Genomic DNA, 25,252 nt, shown 5'->3' on the forward strand with positions numbered 1-25,252 from the left:
GACCAAAATCGGACAATTTCTTTCCAGAAATTATTAATATTTTGTCCTCGATAAGCCCCAACGCCTCATTGAAACAGAGATCATCGTTAACGTGATCCATTCTTTCAAATCTGTGCATGATATCCTCTGATAACGCAGTTTTATACTCGTGCCAGAGTTGTAGAGGATTGGATAAACCGCAAGTGCATATCAATATGGCAAACAGCTCTCTTATTTGCGCCGGGGAGCGACATAGCACGGCCTCTTCTAAGGTGGTATCCCAGTGGTTATCATCTTCCAACAACCCCATCTTCTCACACACCTGCCGAAAAGTTGCAAGTTCTTGACCTACAAATGTTTTTAAATCCGAAAAGTTGGTTGGACCCCTTTTTACATTCAGCAGCATACACAAGCAATAACATTCAAAATTGCTAACGTGCACCGTGTAAATGCGACCTAGAGCGTCTCCTGCCTTCACACCTGGCCAGCCATCGACAGGTGTTCCTTGTAAACGACGTTTCCATTGCTTCCGTGCCACATTCCATGTATAGTAGCGAGGCACATCAATGTAAAGTAATGTTTTTGCAAACGTATCACTTTGGCACAACAGGAAAAATGCAGTTAGTGTAGTTTTAGGCGGTGCTTCTAATCTCTCTCTAAAATTATTTTCCCTAAAGTAAACCCTCTCGCCATTGGGTAAATGAATCGCTAGATGAGTGATGGTTGGGTGTGTCTCGTGCAGAGGCAGACCTAAGATCCGCCACGCTGCTTCGTTACTACTAACATATCGGCCGGTTCTAAAGGTCTGCACCTCATCTCTTGGGTCAATGTTAACATTCCCTTGCTGGCGGATGTTAAAAATAGCCTGGTCGCTACCCTTATTAATATATTTACAAATATATTTTATCGCCAGTACTGTATTACAGAACTCGACATTTAAATGAGAATTAAAATTTTTTGATAAGAGTGGAGAATATGGGACCACCCAGCTATTGTCCACCAATATTTCCTGTGTTCCTCTACGGGTTTTTATAATCGTCGTGCATCAACCATTCTCTGGTGCTCTGCGCCTGTACAAAGGATAACCTTTGTCATTGGTTTGAGTATCTTTTAAAAGCTTCCTCGGATATTTTTTGGTACATTTTCCTTCCTTCATGCATGGCGATGAAGAATTGAATGTACCACATGGCCCGTGAATCATATTCTTTGTCACTGTATCATAGAGCTTTTGATCGGTTTCTGGGTTTGGTATCTCAGCACATATGATTTCGTCAATTTGGTTCGGATGCAATTTTTCCTTTAACCACAGCAGTAAGTGCACATGAGGCAAACCTCGCTTTTGCCACTCGATCGAGTACATGAAGCTTTGCATATCACCAAATATGTTACCTTTTGTAAGTAGAGCTACCAACTTCTGTACTTTTATTCTAAATACTCGAGCTGTTAAGTCATGTCTGTCCGTTGAATTTTGACCAGCCATAAGCTCTTTGGTGATTTCTGGCCAAGTCATTGTAATAAATAAATCAGGCCTCCCATAATTACGTACGAATGTGAACGCATCTTGTGTGTATTCGTGTAGGTATCTCGGGCTATTTACAAATAATGACGGGAGAATCACCATCTGACCTAAGTTATTTGGATCCAAATCCGCAACATTTCTTATTGCATCTTGCAAGTGAATATAATTTTCTGCGCGCAGTTTTTTTTTATTTAAAGAAATGAACCTTAAGCGCTCACTTTCCATCTTTACATACATGTCGACCAGAAACTGATGAAGTAGGAGCCTACACTTAAGCATCAAATTAAACTCGCTGCGACGGACCATCAAGTGAAAGGCATAAAAATCTTTGCAGGACACCTTTTTGCTTGGCATTGCTTGTTTGGTAATGGGATTTATCTGAGGAATATCAATGCTGTACCCCTCTTGTCCTTTCCAAAAAATTATTGGGTACTCGAGAGCGTCATAGAATCTATGTGTATCAGGAATCCTAGTGAGCATGCCATCGCACGGCTGCACAACGATGTCCCGAGACATAGTTTGTTCGCTACTAACTATTACAGCAGCTATTTCATTTGTAGTAGGGGCATTGAGTCGTCTCTCATGTTGACCACGTGGTACATGGTCTGGGTGAATCACTACTTTGAAATGATCGTCATTGATCATTCTGTCTCTAGCCGTTTTAAATTCATGCACCAAAATGTTGTGGTCGTGAAGTACTCGTTGTAATTTTTAACTATGTTTCTATCTACGCTTTGCACGCACTCAGTACGCCTGTTGATTTGTTCTTCTTCGTCACCTATGAAATAAACTTGTAAAAATTGTGGTTGCGAAATGGACGTAGGAATTAAAGAACCGATACGGTGGTATACTTGTCCTTGTATTGTAAAGGTCGGGCAAAACCCTGGCATTGAGACAATTTGATCTGCTCCAAAAGACGTCATATGAAAGCACATGTTGTATTTTCTTATATTATTTAGAAAAAGGCGAGATTCATCAGTTTCATTAGAGAAAAGCTCTTTTAAAGGTTGAACTGGCTCGTCTATATAAGGAAGAGCTACTTTCCCGCCCAAACAACACATACCTGCTGCTTCCTCTTTCCATTTAAGAGCTCCGCAATATTTGCAATCTATGGTCATTGCTTCTATTTTTATAAGCTTGTGAGTTTCATAATCAAGACTCTCGTCATACTCAAATGCAGCTTTATTAAACAATATCCATGTATTTCTTGTAAATGTTTGACGTCGCTGTGCTGCCCTTTCAGCAACAGTGCGTCTGCGAGATTCGGCCATTTCATAAGTTTCAGTGGCTCTTTGGGACGGCATGTAAGTCGCTTGCTGCTGACGTCGAGCTTGGGACTGTTCTGGAGTTTCAGCAGCCCGTTGAGACGCCAGATACTCTGCATGCTGTTCATGTCGGGCTTGGGACTGTTCTTGAGTTTCAGCAACCCGTTGAGATGCCAAAAACTCCGCATTCCGTTCACGTCGGGCTTGGGATTGTTCTGGAGTCCCTGCAGCTCTATGTGCCGCACAATGCACCGCCTGCTCAAGCCTTCGTTGCTCGGCTTGTTGAGACGTCTCATCATGTCTAATTATTTTCATAGCTCGGGCTTTATTAGAGCTTTGCGAAATGTTAGACTTACGCTTTCGCGGCATTTTTATAACTACTAATTACAAAATAGGTACTTAGTAAAGTTAAAAAAAAATACTAAAACAATCTAATTAGTTATATTACGATCGCTGTACAGATGATATCAGTTGTATATGACTGGTCTATGAGGAGCAGCTGTGGCGCGGTTACCCATAGCAACCATTCCCAGTGCTCTGTGGGAGCTGAGAGCAGCCTGCTGGTGCTGTGGGTGACATGCTGCTCTGCACACACACAGGGCTGTGCTGCACACAGGAGGGGAGGACGCCATTTGTGTAGCGCTGCTGCCGGTGCTGTCAGGCTGCAGTGTGTGCATCCTCCATGGAGCCGCGCTCAGGTTACTGCCCCTCCCCATGTGTGAGTCACTTCCCCTCCGCCCAGGTGAGGCGATCTGAACTTTCCCGGCTGCAGCAGCTGGCGCAGGTGAGCGCATGTTTTATTATACGGTGTTATGTGGGGGGACAATGGCGGCGGGGACCCCCTGTGTGAGGACAATGACAGTCCGGTGCCCCCGGGCAACCTGCAGGAGGAAGCCTCACACTCCCCCCGGGCTGTGGGCGCGGGCAGGCCGTGCTGGGACGTGTAGTTCCCTAGTAACCTGTTCCTGACATATGGGCTGTTTTCTGTGTTTTTTATTTTTGTTTGTTTTTTTTAAGTCTGAGTAAATGTCATAAATTATCCTTCTCCCTTCAGCTGTTTCCAGAGTGTAATGTATCAGGGTGAGCTCATGACTGACAGCTGCCAAAGTTTCTAGGAAATGTCAGTCCCTGGGGGTAGTGTGTGAACCCCCTGTGCCACACTTGTACCTGGCCACGGTATTCTGACTGTGGACAGGCGGCAACTGTGACCTCACTATACAATGATCCACTATGGGCAAATTATTATATTATCAATCTCTTCTGACTGCAGTAAATCAGCCATTTAAATATGACCTGTGTATGTGTGTATATAAGAGAGCTCTCAGAGGCCAGATTTTTTTCCGACTTAATTGACATGTATCGTTATATTACAACCAAAATTCCATAAAATCATTACAAATTGTAGCCTATATGTTATTCCGATGTATAATCTATATTACTGTAAAGTTTCATGCAAATCCGTCAAGTAGTTTTTTCGTGAAAGAGTAACAAACATACATACTCACAAACTTTCGCATTTATAATATTAGTAGGATTCCACTATTCCCCTGAGTAATCTTTTTTTTAATCCATCATACAGCTCCAGAGATATGGATGTTTTTATTTAGTGATAATTTTTAAGGTTTTTATGAAGAGGGTAGTGCTAACAGGTTTCTTTAAGCTGCTATGTATAATTACTCTTTCAGCATCATTTCTTTGGCAAAGACCATAAAAGTTAGCATGATATAAAACGTCCATATTTCTGGTATCAAATGGCGGATTTATTTAAAAAAAACTGATTACTGAGGGGAACAGTGGGAATAACGTTGGACTAAAACAGGCCACTTTTAATCTGGTGACAGGACATCTTTAAGGCCCAGAGGAGCTGGTTGCAACCATTCCTCCAATTTTCCTTCTACCTTCTGCTTCTATCTGAAACTTAACCTGCATGCTTATTTGCTAACAAACTAGGCTGTTATTTGACCTAGCAAAATTGAAATTATGTTTTAAGTATTACAGTACTACAGTATTGGTTTTTCAATTGCTATCGAGGTTGAGGTATATGTATTAAACTAGGCTTTAGGTATATTCAATGCCCATGGCAATATTGTATTAACTGTAAATCTTTCAATGCATTATTGCTTATTGAAACCAGCAGCGCAAATTCCACAAAGACTATCTGTATGTATACTCCCTATTTACCATCACAAAATGAATGATTGTATTTCCCACAATAAGTCCCAGCGGTAAAAAAGAAACCCATTGGACCATAGTATGTTGTGAACACAGCAGTTCCGAAATGGTTGTCGGTTATTTTAAATAAATAAGCCTAGCTGTTAGTGGAGAAGAATGACAGGCATCAATCTTTTATATCTTTAACCCCCTTAAAGACCAACAGTCCAGGTGCATGAAATATTAGGATTTTAGGAAAGAAATTACACAACATTGTTATAAAGAGGGAAGAATTGATTTTTTAAGCATATGATTGTGCAGCTTGAGAGAGCACATCTTTAACAGGACTGTCTGCTAAAGCAGAGATTAATGTCGGGCCGTAGAGCATTCATCACCGTTTTCTGTTCATTGCTGACACTGGCACAAATCAAAGACAAACTCATGAATGCAGTATCTCCTCGATTATAAATCCATGGTGAAAACACTGCATCTCCGTTAAGAGCCATCATTGTGAGCTCTGTCCATTTCAATTCTGCAAAAAGAGGAAGCCCCTTCAGGCTAGGTAATGATTCATTCATGTCCCATCATTTTTAGTATTTTTCCCCATTGGGATTTTCTCCTAGTTAATGATTTCTCGTTTATGGCCAGAAACCAGGCTGATTATGGATTCTAAGAGCCATCCGCTACCAAGAATGAAACAGAATGCAAATCTAAAGAGGAGACCATTTCGCAAGCATAAGTGGCCATCTCGAGGGTTATAATTTTACCGTTAGCGAGCCATTGATTGGGTTGGTTTGGTGTAAGGGCTTTCAAGTAATTATAATCATTGCAAAGCAGGGATATTCATTAGACGTTGGCATGGTGAGGGATGGTGCTTCAGTGGCTAACTGCATGTTGTCTGTGCATAGCTCCTGGCTGTTCACTTTTTATCTACAGTATGTCGTTTTCTCTAATTATCAACATGCTTGTTTTATTAATGTATTCCTTAAAACAGCGTCAAATATATTCATAGACAAACACTATATAATATATTTAGTAAGATTGCTATTATATTAAGGTATTTTTAACATCTTTATTGCATCATGAATTTAATTCTCAGTGCATTTTATGAAACTGATTTATATTTTTGAATATACTGAATTGTCCTATTGTTTAAGTATTTTAATAGGCAGGGGACTGGAATTAGAAATGACTTGCATGAAAATATTAAGTAGGGGTAGACTTTTGCTATTTCAGATGAGAAATCTGGGAGACTATCATATAAATATGAAAAAAGGTCAAAAGGCAGAGATAAATATAATGTTATTTCCATATTTCTTCAAACAATGCTGTTTTACGCATACATTTTGTTTATTTATATAGGATAGATATCAGGGGGCAATTGTTAAAAAAATCAACTTCTGTATGCCTTTTATTTGTTTGCAACAAAGTCTTGGTTGTATAAATAGGATTGTAACCTTAAGCGGGGTGAATGTCCTAATTACAGAAGGATACAACAAACAATAAAGAAAAAAGATGTGTAAATACAAATAATATAAATATTTATTAAGGAATATTTTTAAAAAGCAAGGAAAAGGGAAATATGTATGCAACATGGCAAATGCAGTAAAGGAAGATGGTGAACCAAAAAAAAGAAAAAATGTGTAATAATTAACCCGAGATGTAAAATCATGTAAAATAGTGCAACAGCAGTAAATCTGTGTGTCTGGCTAACCAACCAAAGCAAATGTATAAAAGTGAGTCCGAAGAAAAAATAACAGGTAGATATTAGGGCTCATACATAGAGTAAGTAGAGAATAAAAAAATATTATGGTGCCAACTAGTGATGAGTGAACATGCTCGCCACTACTTGGTACTCACCCGAGCACCATGGCGAGTATTTCCGGGTTGCTCGGGCGGAAGCTCGGGTCTCCTCCCTTCATGTTTGGCGCTCTTTAGAGAGCCAATGAACATGCAGGGATTGCCTGCCATGCACTGTAATGCTGTAGCCATGTTGGTTGTGGGCATTACAGTGATTGGCTGGCCGCACAGCGTCATCAGGTCTATATAAGACCTGGCGCCGCCATGCTCGTCACAGTCACTCCGGATCAGACAGTGTAGGGAGAGGTGCTGCTGCATCAGGGAGAGATTTGCTTGTGTATTAGGTAGTGTAGGGAGAAAAAACGTACATTATACAAATCCATCTTAACAAACAGTCCTTCTGAGGACTAACTAATCCATCTGTAGAGATATCAAGCAGGCAGTGTATATAGGCAGGCAGTGTATATAACTGACTGCAGTGCACATAGGACAAGAGGCTCCATTCCAGTTCTGCCTTCTGCTGCTGTTATATTTCTAGAAATAGGCCAAGGTCTCAGGGGCCAGGAATAATTTTTTTTTGCATCTTAATCCTCATAAAAGCAATCCAGAGACCACCATTTTTCTGCGCCATTTGCTTGTTGGCACTGCAGAATACAGTCAGGTCCTTTCCATATTACAGTGCTAAAAATCCAGCTATTTAAAACTGTGTTTTCTCCGTCACATGGATCACATATACTCTTTGAGAAAATACTGCCATTTCTGGCCTCCATTAAATTTTTTTCAGTGTGTCAGCAAAGTTTTTGACACTAGTTTGCTGCTCAAAACAGTTGCCTACAGGCCAGGTATTTAAAACTGTGTTTTCTCCACCACACAGATTACATATACGTTTTCACAAAATACTGCCATTTCAGGCCTCCATTAAAAAATGTTTTCAGTGTGTCAGTGAAGCAATTGACACCAGATTGCTGTTCAAAATAGTTACTTAAAGGCCAGATATTTAAAACTGTGTTTTCTCGTCACTCGGATCACATATATGTTTTCAGAAAATACTGCCATTTCTGGCCTCCATTAAAAAAAATTTCAGTGTGTCAGTGAAGCAATTGACACCAGATTGCTGTTCAAAATAGTTACCTACAGGCCAGGTATTTAAAACTGTGTTTTCTCCGTCACATGGATCACATATACGTTTTCAGAAAATACTGGCATCTCTGGCCTCCATTAAAAAAAAATTTTCAGTGTGTCAGCGAAGCAATTGACACCAGATTGCTGTTCAAAACAGTTACCTACAGGCCAGGTATTTAAAACCGTGTTTTCTCCGTCACACGGATCACATATACGTTTTCAGAAAATACTGCCATTTCTGGCCTCCATTAAAAAATGTTTTCAATGTGTCAGTGAAGCAATTGACACCAGATTGCTGTTCAAAATAGTTACCTACAGGCCAGGTATTTAAAACTGTGTATTCTCCGTCAAACGGCTCACATATAAGTTTGCTCCAAACTCAGTCATTTGTAGTGTGCGTGGAAGATACTGTCCTCCAATTAAAATGGGCAAGGCACGTGGCAAGGGACGGGGAACTGGACGTGATGGTAATGGTGCATGCAGAGGCTGAGGACAATGCCGTGGGCAAGCCGAAATTGTGCCACAACAAACACCCACATCTTCTCGCCTGACCTTCCTGTCCCAATTTCTAAGGGACCGCAGCACACCACTATTGAACCCAGAGCAGTGTTAAAAGGTTGTTGGTTGAATAGCGGATAATGCTTCCAGGCACTTAGCCACCACCACCCTGTCTTCCATCGGATCAAGTCTCAGTAGCCATGAGTTTGGACCGCATATTCCTCACCCTGATCCTCCTTCCTCCCACCATGCTGAGTACCCAGAGACAACTGATCCCACACTTGGACACTTTGAAGAGCTGTTCACTTTTCCATTTATAGATTCGGGCTTCTCGCCCGGTCCACTTGAAGCCGGGCAAGAGGAGATCGCGTGTAGCGATACCCAAATATTTGAGCAGCCACGGTCACACGAAGGGAACGGTGGGAAAGTGTCACAAGAGGTGGACTATGATGAGATACAATTGCCAGAAAGTCAGGAGGAGGTCCAGGGTGCGGAAGTTGAAGATGAGGTGGTGGACAATATAGTAACTGACCCAACCTGGCAGGAGGACATGCAGAGCTAGGAAGGCAGCACACAGGGGGAGGGAGGCAGAGCACCCCAACAGGCAGGAAGAAGCAGTGTGGTGGCCGCAGACAGAAGGCAGGCAATCGTTCCCCGTAACACCAATACGAAGGAAGTTGCCAGTACAACTGTTAGGTCTTCCCGAGTCTGGTTGATTTTTAAAAACTGCCAATAACGCCAAAAAGGCCAATTGCACCACCTGCCAGGTCAGCATCAGCAGGGCTGGCAAAACGACCAGCCTGACCACCACCAGCATGATTAGACACATGTTAGCAAAGCGCCTGACTTTGTGGGCCAAACCCCAGGGTCCAGGAACAGTGTCTGTGGGTGGCACCATTGCTTCTTCTGCTGTTGTGCATGCAAGCCAATCCCCTGTCCATGGTGCATGCAAAGTTGCCTCCTGCCCTGCACCTGTCATTGCACACTCTCAAGTAGTAGCATCAGGAAGCACGTCCATGTCCTTGTCCCAGCGCAGCGTTCAGTAGTCCATACGCCAGGCCTTGGAACGCAAGTGCAAATATGCAGCCAACACCCCACAGGCCACACTTCTAAATTCTCACATTTCACGACTGCTTGCGCTCAAAATGGTGCCTTTTAGGTTCATGGAGACGGAAGCATTCCACAAACTGATGCCATCCCTCGGTACTCGGTCCCCAGCCGCCACTATTTTTCCCGCTGTGCCGTCCCCGCATTACACAAGCACGTGTCCCAAAACATTGGCCGTGCTCTCAACAACGCAGTTACCGGTAAAGTCCACCTAACCACGGACACGTGGAAAAGTGCTTGTGGGCAGGGACGGTACATCTCGCTGACGGCACACTTGGTTAACATAGTGGAAGCTGGGACCCAGTCGGACCTTGGGACGGAATACGTCCTCCCGACGCCAAGGATTGCGGGCCCTAGGTCAATCAGGGTTGCCCCCACAGTCTACAGCTCCTGCACCTCATCCTCCTTAGCCTCCTCCTCCTCTTCAGCCTCCATCTCCAAAATGACCACATCAGTCACAAGCTGGAAGCACTGCAGCACAGCCTCGGCCAAGCGGCAACAGGCTGTGCTGAAGCTAATATGCTTAGGTGAAAAACCGCACAATGCTGAAGAGTTGTGGACAGCTCTGAAAGAGCAGGCAGATCTGTGGCTCACACCACTGAACCAGGCATGGTCGTGTGTGACAATGGCCGGAACCTGGTGGCGGCTCTGAAGCGAGGCGAGCTCACACACGTACCATGCCTGTGCCATGTGCTTTACCTCATGGTTCAGCGGTTTCTGAAATCCTACCTGGATCTGCCGGATCTGCTTGTTAAAGTACACCGCTTGTGTGCCAATTTTAGAAAGTCAGCTACAGCTTCCGCCGCCCTTGCAGTGTTTCAGCAGCATTTGCAGCTTCCGGATCACAGACTGGTGTGTAATGTCCTCATGCATTGGAACTCTACGCTGCAGATCTTGAGAGGTGTATTACCATGCATCTTTTCACACCCAGACATGGGTATACTCTTCCTGATTTTGGCTATTTGCACTTGTCCTCCTCCTTCTCCTCATCCTCCACCACCATATCACCAGGGTGACCGTAGTCCGTGATGCAACAAACACCTAATTTTTTTAAAGGGTGTTTATGATGCCCCTAAAAAATTTTTTCATACAGTATGTTCATGTATACCCCCCAGGGGTAAATGTTTGTCAGCCCATACACTTAGTGCATGCGCATTACAAGTATAGGAGGCCCGCTCCTTTCTAAAGGGAACATTTTTTTTATGAGGCCCTCCTCCACGTCTCTTCCAAGGGGCATTGAAGTGCCTCCAAATTTTTGGCAGCCCTTGAATTAACTGCATAGGCCAATACTATGGGAGACTCTCTCCTTTCTAATGGGAATTTGTCATTACTGTGGCCCTGCTCTATGTGTCTTTAAATTCTTAGTGGGGTTTTTCCTAAAATTGATCAGCCGTTGGACTCACTGCATACCCTATAACTGTATAGCAGACTCTCTCCTTTCTAATGGGAACATGTCGTACCTTGTTACTGTGGCCCTCCTCTGTGTGTCTTTAAATTCTTAGTGGGGTTTTTCCTAAAATTTTCAGCCATTGGACTCACTGCATACCCTATAACTATATAGCAGACTCTTTCCTTTCTAATGGGAACATGTCGTTCTTGTTACTGTGGCCCAGCTCCATGTGTCTTTAATTAAATTCTTAGTGGGGTTATTCTTAAAATTGGTCAGCCGTTGGACTCACTGCATATCCTATAACTGTATAGCAGACCCTCTCCTTTTAAATGGGAACATGTCGTACCTTGTTACTGTGGCCCTGCTCCATGTGTCTTTAAATTCTTAGTGGGGGTTTTTCCTAAAATTGGTCAGCCGTTGGACTCACTGCATACCTTATAACTGTATAGCAGACCCTCTCCTTTCTAATGGGAAAATGTCGTACCTTGTTACTGTGGCCCTGCTCCGTGTATCATTAAATTCTTAGTGGGGTTTTTCCCAAATTTTGCCAGCCCTTGCAGTCAAAGCATTGGCATTACCACTATAGGAGACCCGGACCTTTATAATGGGAACATTTTTTTTACTGAGACCCTCCTCTATGTCTCTTCAAAGGGGTATTGGGTTGCGTCCAAATATTTGACAGCCCTTGCAGTCACTGGATACGCAATAACAGTATAGGAGACCCACTTGTTAATAATGGGAACAACAAAGCATAGCCGGCTGATGGCTCTCTAACAATAGCTAGGGCCGACTGCTGGCCTTTTAAGAATAGTAAGGGCAGTCTGATGTCCCTATAGGCTTTATGACTTTCAGAGTCCCTCCATCATAAATGAAACAGGAAGTGTCTGATGATGTGTCACACACCACATTGCCAGATAAGGTTGTAAAATGTTAAAATGACATTTCCCGGGGAATGCATTTGTCTTAAAAAAAAGGAAAAGAAACAAAACAATAGGATTTTTCGTTAGTATAAAAAATAGCGTCACCAATTTAACAACAATGTAATCACATTGTTCCGCTCATGCACCTCCTCCTCCATCTCCGAAATGACCACATCAGTCACAAGCTGACAGCACTGCAGCACTGCCTTGGCCAAACGGCAACAGGCTGTGCTGAAGATAACATGCTTAATGCTTAATTGACAAACCGCCCAGCGCTGCAGAGTTGTTGAAAGCTGTAACACAGCAGCCTGATCTGTGGCTCTCATTGTTGAACATACAGCCAGGCATGGTCATGTGTAACAATGGGCGGAACCTGGTGACTGAGAAATGACAGCTGGGGTAGATACAGTTTCCCTCTATGCCAGTCCTTTCACCGAGCTAAATACAACTTTCAGCAAAAAAAGTTGTGGACTGGCTCTGTACCGTCCTTGGCCACATCCACTTGTCCATGTGTTTGTGGTTAGGCGGTCCTTCCCAGTAAGTGCACTGGGGAGGGCACTGGTAATGGTGTGGGACCCGTGCTTGTAGAAGGCGGAGACGTACTGGGAAATATAGTGCCGGCTGGGGACCAAGTATGGACACCAGGCCGCCGCCGGCATGAGGTTGTGAAAAGCTTCCGCTTCCACGAGATTAAAAGGCCATATTTCAAGTTCAAAAAGCTGCCCAGAAATGTGGCAGTTTAGTGTTGCTGCCTGTAGGTGGGTGGCTGGCTGGCTGCATACTTGCAATTGCATTCCAAGTAACAGAAAACTAAGCAGATGGTGGCCACTGTCATCATCATGGCCTCACCTCGGCACTATGAACTCTCCTGAAGGAGAAGCCAGGGCCCGCCGGAGGAGTCTCCGGTTCTCTGGTGTGCCCGTCCAACCCTGCCGAGACGCATCCCTGGCTAAGAAAAGTGTGGCGGAAGGTTCCCGGACACTCTATGGCTGCTTTTTTAATGTGGATCGGCCATGCTTATGCATGTTATTTCTCAAACCGCATTACAGATCAGGCCATTGTCCAACTCTGTATTCAAGAAATTAAATGCGCAAAGAAAGATGTGTGTGTGTCAAAGCACCACAGACAAATGCGAGTTGATGTTGGACGGGCTGCCATTGCTTCTGCAACAAGCTGCATTAGAGAACTTCCTGGGAGAAATGACATGCAGGGTAGATATGGTTTCCCTCTATGCCAGTCCTTTCACTGATCTAAATACAACTCTCAGCAAAAAAAGTTGCAGACTGTCTCCGTACCGTCCATGGCCACTTTCACCTGTCCACGTGTTTGTGGTTAGGCGGTCCTTCCCAGTAAGTGCACTGGGGAGGGCACGGGTAATGTTGTGGGACCCGTGCTTGTGGAAGGCGAAGGCGACACAGGGAGAAACAGTCGTGGCTGGGGACCGAGTATGGACTCCCGGCCGCCGCTGGCATGAGGTTATGAAAAGCTTCCGCCTCCACGAGCCTAAAAGGCCACATTTCATGTGCAAGCAGCTGTAAAAAATTTGTCAGTATAGCATTGCAGCCTGTGGGTGGGTGGATGGCTGCCTGCATACTTGTGCTTGCATTCCAAGGAATGGGGTAGGGACAACTGAACGCTGCACTGGGACAAGGACGTGGACGGTGATTGTTGCAAGTCTGCAATGACAGGAAAAATGGCGGGAGGCATCTTCGCATGCACCAAGGATCACTTATGATGAAGCAAAAAAAGAAGAAAGAGACAATGTAATATGGAAATGCACACCTATGAGTCAATAGTGTTAAATAAAAAAATTCCAAAATGTATTAATGTGCTCTGACACAAACATGCTAAAACCAATTAAAAACAGAAACCATACAAAAAGACCATGTCCACAAGTAATCAATAACCTGAAGGTACAGATAATGACATAGATCAATTGCTAGGTACACTCTCCCATAAGAACATGTTACAAATAACCACCATACATCAAATACTGCAGTTTGGTTGAACAAAATGGCAGGTATAGAGGATCATATAGGCAGAAACATGTAGGTATATAGTATAATAAAGATATAGAACTCAAAACCAGGCGTCCCTGGAGAAAATATTTAACTTCAGTATAGCACCTATATAATGGCTCATAAACCACATATATAACTATACAAATCCAGTGTGCGAGCAAAGAACCTGAAATGCAGACTAGTGTAGCCACTCCAACCTGTCAAAGTCAATGTTACTCATATAGACCGCCATGTGGTGGAATGAAGAGGAACGCATGTGGATGTAGCGGTGAAAATTCGAGAGGGACCATAGGAGTGAGCAAAGCCCACGCGTATTGCTGTGAAGGGCAGGTCCTGATGCTTGAGGGTCAATGCACATATATACACAATGTGCTTACCTGGTTCCACAATCTGGTGTGCGGGGCGCACTATCCCCATAGCAGGGAGAGGAAGTAAGTGAAAGAACAAGTCACATGAGAGGTATCACATGACACCTACCCATAAGGCAAAGCGCTGTCAGCGCCTGCACAGACCAATAGAAAAACAAGTATGGGCAAAAACGCCCACACACAATATGGAGCGTCGGTGAACAAGGCACTGAATGCATACAGTACAGACCAAAAGTTTGGACACACCTTCTCATTTAAAGATTTTTCTGTATTTTCTTGACTATGAAAATTGTACATTCACATTGAAGGCATCAAAACTATGAATTAACACATGTGGAATTATATACTTAACAAAAAAGTGTGAAACAACTGAAAATGTGAAAAAGACTTAGGTATACTAATAGATCATAGACTGAACATGAGTCAACAGTGTGATGCAGCAGCAAAAAAGGCAAATACAATTCTGGGATGTATTAACAGAAGCATACAGTCTAGATCACGTGAAGTCATTATCGGTCTTTACTCCTCTTTGGTCAGACCTCATCTGGAATACTGTGTACAGTTTTGGGCACCACATTTTAAAAAAGACATAGACAAACTGGAGCAAGTTCAGAGAAGAGCGACCAGAATGGTGACTGGTCTGCAAACCATGTCCTATGAGGAACGGTTGCAGGATTTGGGAATGTTTAGCTTGCAAAAAAGAAGACTGAGAGGAGACTTAATAGCTGTCTACAAATATGTCAAGGGCTGTCACATTGTAGAAGGATCATCTTTATTCTCATTTGCACAAGGAAAGACTAGAAGCAATGGGATGAAACTAAATGGGAGGAGACACAGATTAGATATTAGAAAAAACTTTTTGACAGTTAGGGTGATTAATGAGTGGAACAGGCTGCCACGAGAGGTGGTGAGTTCCCCTTCAATGGACGTCTTCAAACAGAGGCTGGACAGACATCTGTCTGAGATGATCTAGTGAATCCTGCTTTGAGCAGGGGGTTGGACCAGATGACCCAGGAGGTCCCTTCCAACTCTACCATTCTATGATTCTATGATTCTATGATTCTATGATTCTATGAAAATATGTCTTATATTCTAGGTTCTTCAAAGTAGCCACCTTTTGCTTTGATGACTGCTTTGCATACTCTTGGCATTCTCTTGATGAGCTTCAAGTGGTAGTCACCGGAAATAGTCTTCCAACAATCTTGAAGGAGTTCCCAGAGATGCTTAGCACTTGTGGAGGCCAGGTCATCTGGCGTAGCACCCCATCACTCTCCCTCTTGGTCAAATAGCCCTTACACAGTCTGGAGGTGTGTTTGGGGTCATTGTCCTGTTGAAAAATAAATTATGGTCCAGCAAACCGGATGGAATAGCATGCCGCTGCAAAATGCTGTGGTAGCCATCCTGGTTCAGTATGCCTTCAATTTTGAATAAATCCCCAACAGTGTCACCAGCAAAGCACCTTCACACCATCACACCTCCTCCTCCATGCTTCACGGTGGGAACCTGGCATGTACAGTCCATCCGTTCACCTTTTCTGCGTCGCACAAAGACATGGTGGTTGGAACCAAAGATCTCAAATTTAGACTCATCAGACCAAAGCACAGATTTCCACTGGTCTAATGTCCATTCCTTGTGTTCTTTAGCCCCAACAAGTCTCTTCTGGTTGTTGCCTGTCCTTAGCAGTGGTTTCCTAGCAGCTATTTTACCATGAAGGCCTGCTGCACAAAGTCTCCTCTTAACATTTGTTGAAGAGATGTGTCTGCTGCTAGAATTCTGTGTGGCATTGATCTGGTCTCTAATCTGAGCTGCTGTTAACCTGCGATTTCTGAGGCTGTTGACTCGGATTAACTTATCCTCAGAAGCAGAGGCGACTCTTGGTCTACCTTTCCTGGGGCGGTCCTCATGTGAGCCAGTTTCTTTGTAGCGCTTCATTGTTTTTGCAACTGCACTTGGGGACACTTTCAAAGTTTTCCCAATTTTTCGGACTGACTGACCTTCATTTCATAAAGTAATGATGACCACTTCTTTTTCTTTACTTAGCTGCTTTTTTCTTGCCATAATACAAATTCTAACAGTATATTCAGTAGGACTATCAGCTGTGTATCCACCTGACTTCTGCACAACACAACTGATGGTCCCAACCCCATTTATAAGTCAAGAAATCCCACTTATTAAACCTGACAGGGCACACCTGTGAAGCAAAAACCATTTCCGATCACTACCACGTGAAGCTCATCCAAAGAATGCCAAGAGTGTGCAAAGCAGTCATCAAAGCAAAAGGTGGCTACTTTGAAGAACTGAGAATATAAGACATATTTTCAGTTGTTTCACACTGTTTTGTTAAGTATATAATTCCACATGTGTTAATTCATAGTTTTGATGCCTTCAGTGTGAATGTACTGTACAATTTTCATAGACAAGAAAATACAGAAAAATCTTTAAAGGAGAAGGTGTGTCCAAACTTTTGGTCTGTACTGTATGTCAATGCGAGCATGGATTCTCCTGCAGGATGGTAAATGTTAAATGCAAACCAACAAATGTGAAAGTATGCATAATGGGTAAAAGAGGAAAAGGATGGGGAGAAAGAACGATCAGAGAAAACTAATATATAGCCCAATAAGATATGGGATATTTAACCCAAATAGTCATCATTAAAGATCCATATATTGAAGGGGGTGGGGGAAAGGGGAATATTGAATATGAAGAGAAAGATGTGCGCATCCAGGTGCACATGGACGCGCACATCAGAGAATGTAATATGCAACATGCACAGCGACGTTATTATGTACATGTGCATGTTTAAATCCCTGAGGACAAAGACCCACCAATAAAACATAATAGGACAAATATGTCCAGCAATATACACATATATATATACACATACACATAGAGATGCTAAGATCTATTCAGGGCCACATATCACGGTTCATGATTGGTTGGGGTTGGTATGTCCCCAAGGGAAAAGGGTACTAAAGAGGTACCTCATGAGCAATGTAAACTAAACCAAATGATAAATAAGTAAGATAGAGGGAATATGTATTTTTTGATGTAATGAGATTGACTCCCTGTCAATTCTATGTAGCAACAGATCAGGATAGGAGAAGCTCTAGCGACAAGATATGATCTTCTGGAAATGTCTTTATTAATAGAGTCCATTACCCAGTGCATATATGCAGTGCTAATTGATTAAGGATCCCAAAGATAATTCATGCCAGTCAGATAAGGCATTACTGTGATGTTACAACAATTGTCCAGGAGTTTGATTCCCATACTTTATAGAATAACGTGGTCCCAATCAAAGAGAAATCCAAAGAAAAGAGCAAGAGGACAGCAAAAATGAATGAGGAGGCAAATCCATAGTCCTGATCCCGGTTATCCCAGAAAGCCAGTGTAGAGGAGATCTTCGTTGAGTCCCAACGGAGCAACCGAGCGTAGTGTAAATATCCACCTGGATTCCATGCGCAACAATAAATTGTGGTTACTACCACCTCTGTTGTTGTTGTGGATTTTCTGTAAGCCAAATATAGAAACATTATGAGGTTTGCCACCATGTTCGGTCAAGAAGTGTGAGGCTATAGGGGTAAGTGTTTTTTCTTTCGTAAAATCCGAAGATGCTAAATGTATCGTAGATTGATGTTTCTGAGCCCGCCTCCTCAGTTCTTGGGATGTTTGGCCCACATATACTTTAGGACAGGAGCAAATAATTGCATAGACGACATTTTTAGTCTTGCAAATAATATACGATTTAAGTGGATAATGCTGATTGTCCAAATGATTACAACAATAATTTCTTGTGGGACGCATGTAGGGGCAGACATTGCAATCACCACAAGGAAAGGAGAAACCACGGTTCAGCCTGACAGTAGGTCTAACAAAATGGCTGGACGTAAGCAAATCACGAAGCCATCAGGGGTTTAGGACTAACAATAGAAGAAGTTTATGTATCAAAGGTGAGTACAGACCAATGTTGATTTAAAATATTCCTCACCTGATTCCAATCCGTACTATGACTGGTAATGAACATTGGGGCAGTGTCCAATGGTCGATAACGTGGTGTCAAGAGGGATTCCTGGTTTTGAATCTTGGCCCTCTGGAAAGCCCTCGATATGATCTTTTTGGGGTATCCCCTTTGCTTGAGCCTCTACGTTAGCTCCCTCGCCTGTTTATAAAAGTCAGCGTCTTGGGTACAATTCCGTCGGATACGCAGGAACTGACCGACAGGAATCCTTTTCCTAGAATGTGATGGGTGGAAGCTGTTATATCGGAGCAAGCTGTTGGTAGAGGTGGGTTTGCGAAAAAGATCAGTAATCAGTCTCTGATCTGAGATGGTAATCCTTAGGTCCAAAAATGTGGAGGTACTAGACGAAATAGAGTGGGTTAAAATGATGTTATGCGTGTTATGGTTCAAGTCACAGATGAATTGTGAGCAATCTTTTTCTGTGCCCGACCAAACAAAAAAGACATCGTCTATGTACCTGTGCCAGTGGGATACCCATTTTTGAAAGGCCGTCATCTGAGACACCACCATTTCATCCCACCATCCTAAGAAGATATTTGCATATGCTGGCGCACACTGTGCACCCATTGCCACGCCTGAGATTTGATGGTAGTATTGTCTATCAAACAAAAAATAGTTATGACAGAGCATGAAATTTAGCAAATCAATAATAAAAGAGTTATGCATGCGATTTTGATTGTCTATTCGAACAAGAAAGAAGGTGAGAGCTGTAACACCGTCCTTATGGGCAATATTGGAGTATAATGATTCTATATCGCAAGTAACGATTAATGATTTGTCTGGAAGGGTGATGTCACGGCATATTTTGATAAAGTGGGAAGAGTCCCTGATATACGAGGGTGAGGAAATGACCAAAGGCTGTAAGAAGAAATCCACATAAGAACCAGCATGTTCACAGAGGCTCCCTATGCTAGAAACGATGGGCCTTCCTGGTGGCCGCTCGATATCCTTACGCACCTTGGGCAAAAGGTAAAAGGTAGGTGTTACAGGATGTTCTACCTCAATAAATCTCTTTTCATTTGGGGAGATAACCCCGAGGTCACAGGCTTGAGTTAGTAGCCCCCGGAATCGTTTGAGATATACCTGTGTTGGATCCGAGGACAATCTCTGGTAGAATCGGGGGTTGCTGAGTTGTCTCGATGCCTCCTCCAGATAGAGGTGTATGGGCCAGATGACGACGTTGCCCCCCTTGTCACTTATGATGGGCACACTTTTAGACAGTGACCTGGAAGTCTGAACTGCTTCCAGAGGTCTTCCCCATGCTGTTCCCATGTCTTTTCAGCACTGTATGCATGTGTTTGATGATGTGTCACACACCACATGGCCAGATAAGGTTGACATTTCCCAGTGAATGCATTTGTCTTTGTTGAAAGCAATGCAAAAGTGCAAAAACGCATCAAAAACATTACGTGCGAACATAGCCCAAAGTGTGGAGGAGTATTTTTGTTTTTGGTTATTTATTTTGCTTTATATACATTGTACATGTCATGGTAAGGATGTTCCTTAACATATTTCCCAGGAAAATCCATTTTGGTTTCGTTTTGGTATGTTTTATTGTGAGTCCGTAAAAGTGGCGTAATACCTCTGACAATGTTGTTGACAGCAGTGACTTGGGAGTTATAAATGCTTCCAGGGGTCTTCCCCATGCTGTTCCCATGTCATTTGAGTACTGTTCCCATCGATTTGGGCAATTTTTAGGCCCTCTGCAGACCGCCGGGGGGAGCCGCCTGAAAAATGCTCGAGTTTCCCATAGACTTACATTGGGCTCGTTGCTCGGGTCGAGCACCCGAGTATTCCCATTTGCTCGCCTCGAGCAATGAGTACCCGAGCATTTTAGTGCTCGCTCATCACTAATTAGTATAACTAGGTGCATGGACACTATTATAAGGGGTAACAGGGGAATTATAAGGCAGCACAAGTTGTGGTTTGTGTAGAGGTGGTAGAATGAGAGGAGGGTCTTGGAAAAGCAATAAAGTAAAGATGCCTCTGTTATATTTTACAAGGACAAATTATGGTCGGAAGAAGAGATCATGGCGGTCTGGGCCGAATTAAAAAGAAGAGTGAAAATAAATGACAACAACCAGCGGGAACAGCACTGGTGAGAATCTGCACAGTACACACATATATGGTCTGCAGAGCACTGGTGTAGACCTGATATTACCATTATATGGTCACTGTATGGTCGTAATATCAGTCCTAGTGCAGTGGTTCTAATTATCCTGGTTTAATGTTAAAGTCTGCTGTGACTCCGTATGACTGCAGATTTCTGAAATCTCATAGTGTGTGTATCGCGTGCTGTGAGGATTCTCCGATGTCGGGAGCGGCCGGTCATGTGACCAAAAGTATGATTTGAATTCATGCGATCACGTGCTGGCTAGAAGTGCACAGCCTCTCTCAATTCAAGTGAATTTAGCAAAGCAGAGTATGATTAGTTGGAATGTGGCCGGAGGTGTGGAAATCCCATACTTGTGGTCACATGACGGCCTCTCCCAACGCTGGCACTGGAGAATCCTGACAGTGCTTGCCGTAAGGATTCAGAAGTCTGAAGTCACATAGACTTTAACAACAAGCCTGGACAACCCCGTTAGCAATCAGTTTGGTGGTATTATCAATACTGTATATACGGGTACTATTTGGTTACGGTTTGTTGGTATTTGTTTGTTATAGTGCAATATTGTTATTATTATTCAATTTTATATAGCGGTATTACTAGACATATTGTAAATCTTGATTTCCTTCAGGGAGGGTAATATAAGTAATAGATATCTCCATCTGGGGCTCGGGGGCTGGGCCTGTGTGCTTTTTTATGCCAGGGCTGAATTTCAGTCCCAGTCTGTCCCTTATAATCACTATAGAATTAAAATGGCTAAAGACCTTTTACTTTGACAGAAACATATCTTAAAATGTTAATAGGTGCCTGTGAGCATGTGCAGTAGCAGCTCCTAACCCTTCATTTTACTGTAGGAAGATGTCCTCCCAGTGAGTATTCTGATCTAAGAATGGAGATATCAGGGACACTAATAATGGAGATATCAGGGACATAGCGTGTTAATGCACTCGAATATTGCCTTGTCCCGATGAGAACCTTAAAAGAAACAGTTACAATCCTACCTCAGAATTATCAAGTCACATGTAAAACAGAGAGGATCCTTGAAGCTACTGATTGTATTGGCAAACATGTCTACCTCCTTCTGTTCTCTCCTCCAGCCACTGTTTCTGGCTTCTGGCTGGTAGGAGCAAATTTATTCTGTAGACATGCAAATTATGATTGTCCGGACCCCAGGGACTTTACCCATACCTGAGATGGTTACCCTCCCACACTAGGAGGCCATACCTGAGATGGTTACCCCTCCACACCAGGAGGCCATACCTGAGACGGTTACCCCTCCACACCAGGAGGCCATACCTGAGACGGTTACCCCTTTTGAGAATTTAAAATAAGGAAACGTGATTTGAAAGCCGCCGATCGTTACTACTACTGCCAAATTATAAGTAACGTCAAGGACCCACTAAAAGGAAAGCCAAATCTATCTATCTATCTATCTATCTATCTATCTATCTATCTATCTATCTGTCTATCTATCTGTCTATCTATCTATCTATCTATTTATGCACACATACACACACACCCATATATATGTACAGGTGCATGTCACTAATTTAGAATATCATCAAAAAATTAATTTCTTTCAGTTCTTCAATACAAAAAGTGACACTCATATATTATATAGAGTCGTTACAAACAGAGTGATCTATTTCAAGTGTTTATTTCTGTTAATGTTGATTTTTATGGCTTACAGCCAATGAAACACAAATGTCCGTATCTAAGTAAGTTAGAATAATTAACAAAAAACACCTGCAAAGTCTTCCTAAGCATTCAAAAAGGTCCCTTAGTCTGTTTCAGTAGGCTCCACAATCATGGGAAAGACTGCTGACTTGACAGATGTCCAGAAGGCCGTCATTGACACACTTCACAAGGTCCCAGCGTTCCAATTTTCATTTGGAAATCAAGGCCCCAGAGTCTGGAGGAAGAGTGGAGAGGCACACAATCAAAGCTGCTTGCAGTCTAGTGTGAAGTTTTCACAAGCAGTGATTGTTTGAGGAGCCATGTTATCTGCTGGTGTAGGTCCACTGTGTTTTATCAAGACCAAAGTCAGCGCAGCCGTCTACCAGGAAATTTTAGAGCACTTCATGCTTCCCTCTGCCGACAAGCTTTTTGGAGATGGAAATTTCATTCTCCAGCAGTACTTGGAGCCTGTCCACAATGCCAAAAGTACCAATACCTGGTTTAAAAACAACAGTATCACTGTGCTTGATTGGCCAATAAACTCGCCTGACCTTAACCCCATAGAGAATTTATGGGGTATTGTTAAGAGGAAGATGAGAGACACCAGACCCAACAATGTAGACGAGCTGAAGGCTGCTATCAAAGCCACCTGGGCTTCCATAACACCTCAGCAGTGCCTCAGGCTGATCGTCTCCATACCACGACGCATTGATGCAGTAATTGATGAAAAACGAGCCCCGGCCAAGTATTGAGTGCATTTACTGAACATACATTTCAGTAGGCCAACATTTCAGATTTTAAAAACATTTTTCAAGCTGTTGTTATAAAGTATTCTAATTTACTGAGATAATGACTTTTGTGTTTTCATTGGCTGTAAGCCATAATCATCAACATTAACAGAAATAAACACTTGAAATAGATCATTCTGTTTGTAATGACTCTATAGAAAAGATGAGTTTCACCTTATGTATTGAAGAACTGAAATAAATTTACTTTTTGATGATATTCTAAATTAGTGAGATATATACATATATATATATATACACCTACATACCTACCCACAGACCCACTTATATGTACATACCCATTTTTTTTATGTATGTATTATATAGATACGTATAATGACTAGAAACAGTGTCTCTATACAACAGCTTTTACTAAAGTTTAAATGTAGGTATCTTTCACTAATAAACCCTACACCATGTAAATAGATACAGGTATGTTACTTGTAAACTCTATGGTATATAACAGGTTGATACTGAAAACTATAACATCATACCCTTCTCCGTCTAGACGGAGAGAAATATAGCATGTAAGTCTAATATTAACTGCAGGCAGCCATAAGTGTATGTGCGGCAGACAGCAAGGTCTGTACCCCTGTCAGTCACCCTACCTACATACAATCATGAGAGACCGGGCGAAAACTGAGCCCACAATGTATCCTCCCGAGTTGGGTGCAGCCTCACACTGGCAGTGCCCCCTCACTGCTCCGCCATGTGCCGAGTTATTAGAGTCCACTCGCTGCACCGCCATGTTCGGTGTTATTACCAAAATATTTAATTATTTCTATATAAGAAAACAGATATGACAAGGATCCAGGTAATGCACTCAGTCCTGTGCTCTCTACAACCATAGATAATGTAAAGTAAGCCCCTTGTGGTTATACACCGCTCCTGCAAACCTCTGCGGGGGCAATATGCAGAAACAGATTATCTAGAAAGAAAAATAACCTGTACCACAGGATCTGCATTCTGCAGACACAAAACATGCCACCTATATAATGAGGAGTGACAAACTGGATTCACAGGATCTGTAAACATGATACGTATACCTCAAAGGATTGAGTCTGTCCCCATATTACACATAGTATATATTACACATATAGTATATAGTGATAACGCTCTTGATATACTGGCTCTGTATACATAAGTATACAGTACAAGAATGGAGCCTGTACCCATATTACACATACCGTATTTGCCGGCGTATAAGACGACTGGGCGTTTAAGACGACCCCCCAACATTTCCACTCAAAATATAGAGTTTTCTATATACAGTTAAATGAAAAAGTTTGGGCACCCCTATTAATCTTAAGCTTAATGTTTTCTTAAAATTGGTGTTTTTGCAACAGCTATTTCAGTTTGATATATGTAATAACTGTTGGACACAGTAATGTTTCTGCCTTGAAATGAGGCTTATTGTACTAACAGAAAATGTGCAATCTGCATTCAAACAAAATTTGACAGGTGCATAAGTATGGGCACCCTTATCATTTTCTTGTTTTAAATACTCCTACCTACTTTTTGGCCTCCATTCAAATTTTTTTCCACTGTGTCAGTGAAGTTTTTGACACCAGTTTGCTGTTCAAAATAGTTACATACAGGCCAGGTATTTAAAACTGTGTTCTCTCCATCAATCGGATCACATATACGTTTTATGCCCAAATATTTGAGCAGCCACAGTCACAAGAAGACGACGGTGGGAAAGTGTCCCAAGAGGTGGACGATGATGCGACACAATTGGCAGAAAGTCAGGAGGAGGACCAGGGTGCAGAAGTGGAAGACGAGGTGGTGGATGATATAGTAACTGACCCAATCTGGCAGGAGGACAGCAGCACACAGGGGGAGGGAGGCTGAGCACCCCAACAGGCAGAAAGAAGCAGTGTGGTGGCTGCAGACAGAAGGCAGGGGTGGCAAAACTAGCAGCCTGACCACCATCAGCATGATCAGGCACATAGCAGCAAAGCACCAGACTTTGTGGTCCGAACCCCAGGGTCCAGGAACAGTGTCTGCGGGTGGCACCATTGCTTCTTCCGCTGTTGCATGCAAGCCAATCCCCTGTCCATGGTGCATGCGAAGATGCCTCCTGCCCTGCACCCGTCGTTGCACACTCTCAAGTAGCAGCATCAGGAAGCACATCCACGTCCTTGTCCCAGCGCAGCATTCAGTTGTCCATACCCCAGTCCTTGGAACACAAGCGCAAATACGCAGCCAATGCCCCACAGGCCACACTACAAAATTCTCACATTTCAGGACTGCTTGCGCTCGAAATATTGCCTTTTAGGCTTGTGGAGACGGAAGCATTCCGCAACCTGATGGCGGCGGCCATCCCTCGGTACTCAGTCCCCAGCCGCCACTATTTCTCCTGGTGTGCCGTCCCCGCATTACACAAGCACGTGTCCCAAAACATTAGCCATGCCCTCAACAACGCAGTTACCGGGAAAGTCCACCTAACCACGGACAGGTGGACAAGTGCTTGTGGGCAGGGACGTTACATCTCGCTGACGGCACACTCAATTAACATAGTG

This window comes from Phyllobates terribilis, unplaced genomic scaffold (genome assembly GCF_046119375.1).
Source record: "Phyllobates terribilis strain yellow unplaced genomic scaffold, ASM4611937v1 Scaffold_2__4_contigs__length_985480577, whole genome shotgun sequence".
NCBI lineage: Eukaryota > Metazoa > Chordata > Amphibia > Anura > Dendrobatidae > Phyllobates > Phyllobates terribilis.